The sequence below is a fragment of the Limulus polyphemus genome, unplaced genomic scaffold, assembly GCF_000517525.1.
Source record: "Limulus polyphemus unplaced genomic scaffold, Limulus_polyphemus-2.1.2 Scaffold1702, whole genome shotgun sequence".
Classification (NCBI taxonomy): Eukaryota; Metazoa; Arthropoda; class Merostomata; order Xiphosura; family Limulidae; genus Limulus; species Limulus polyphemus.
In genome coordinates, this window is record NW_013667312.1 from 13256 (window position 1) to 15372 (window position 2117).

Below are 2117 nucleotides of genomic sequence, written 5' to 3' on the forward strand. Positions count from 1 at the left end.
TGGGACAATTCGGGTGTTAACATTGCTGGGACTGTGGCAGGTATTACAATATTTTGGGACAATTCGGGTGTTAACATTGCTGGGACTGTGGCAGGTATTACAATATTTTGGGACAATTCGGGTGTTAACATTGCTGGGACTGTGGCAGGTATTACAAGATTTTGGGACAGCCCGAGTGTAAACATTGCTAGGACTGTGGCAGGTATTACAAAATTTTGGGACAATCCGGGTGTAAACATTGCTGGGACTGTAACAGGTGCTATAATATTTTAGAACAATCCCTTTTACAATTCTTGAAAAAAAACACCTAAAATATGAAGGCCCATTATGTAACAACTACGTAATGAATAATGTATTTACTGGATGCAGAAAAGAAGTTTTGATTAAAAAATAGCTTCGAAAGGTTTTAATAACTGACATATAATCAGACCGTAAGAGTCGCGTTACGTCAGATCGTAATGGTTGTTGCGTCCCGTTACACCTTAAGAGTCGCGTTCCATCAAATTGTAAGGGTTATCGCGTTTCGTCAGATCGTAATGGTTGTTGCATCCAATTGCACCGTAAGAGTCGCGTTCCGTCAGATCGTAATGGTTGTTGCATCCAATTGCACTGTAAGAGTCGCCTTCCGTCAGATCGTAATGGTTGTTGCGTCCCGTTACACCGTAAGAGTCGCGTTCCATCGAATTGTATGAGTCGCGTTCCGTCAGATCGTAATGGTTGTTGCGTCTCGTTACACCTTAAGAGTTGCGTCCATATGATAGGCAAATGACTCACCACTTTTCACAGCCAATAAATACCCACTAAACAGATACGCCATTCGGCTGCAAGCCTGAGAACAATAATAGCTATGGAATAAGCGACACCACGTGGGCTCTGATTCAAGTGCACTTGAAATAACTAAAAAAGAAAAAAAAAAAGAGAGAGAGAGAGAAAGAGAGAACAATTTTCCAGGCTTCACCAACAGATGCGTTTCATTGAATTCTAAATTCGCTGTGTGTAGTCGTAGTTCATTACGAACTCTCAAAGTACATCAACCTAAAAAGTAAGATCTGGGTGTGTGTTTTATGTACGAAACAATCAATTTTTGGAGGTTTCAGTTAATGTGCACAGCATACCACTTTACACGTGAGAAACCACAAACCCCATGCAGAGTTTCTTTGTAAGGGGTCCATGTTCTATTTATGGAGGATGTAACTAGCACGTGATAGTCACTTCCATCCGGGAGGGGGGAAGTATTAGTTTAATAGTTTTTTTATCACCCTGTTGCATCTTTTTTTTTTCTTCAGAGATTTTAGTTCTGGTTTCTGAACAACTTAAACCTACTTAAAACAGGAGTGATCAAAGAGATTGCACACCCTCGCCCCACCGTCCCTTTTCCAGATTTCACGCGTTTATATTGGATAACGTAAAATTACACCTTCGAAAGCTCAGAAAATCCTTCTCAGATCCAGAATGGTCAACGATCCGGATATTTTTTATTTTTCTTTTGTAGTGTGATGAGGAGTCTTAGCCTTAATGTACTCAAGAAATTTGGTACAAATCCGATGAAACTTTATACAGTTATTAACCCCAAACTGCGAAAATGTCCTATCTCCCCCCCCCCCATTATAAAAAATGTTTCAGAGTGATTTGGATCCGGATCAAATTTGGGGAGGACTGTCCCATACTGACTTCACATCTTGTGTAAAATGTTCGTGTATATCGGTCACTTAGTTGTCGAGATACGCAGAGAGACAGACACATACGGAACCAATTGCAATACCATCGCCACCCCCACCCCCCTCTCCAACACCTCCAGGGGCAATGGTAATAATCTTCAAATAACAGCTGTATTTTCGAGTTAGAAATAGCCGTAACCATTACTAGATCGATTGTCCAATAGAAACAATATCATATATTTTAAAACATCTCAATTATCAGCTAAAGCAGACCTAAACAGAAGAGTAACAAAGGAGCCTCGCATGTTTTAAAACAACTGTGACGACTGATGATAAATTTTCTAAACATCGTCGTGTTACAGAAGCCGCTCCACTCAAACTGTAGATGGGGGTCTTTAGTATCCGTTTCACGTAATAAAATTACTATATATATATCAAAAAAAAAAAAAAAAAAAAAAA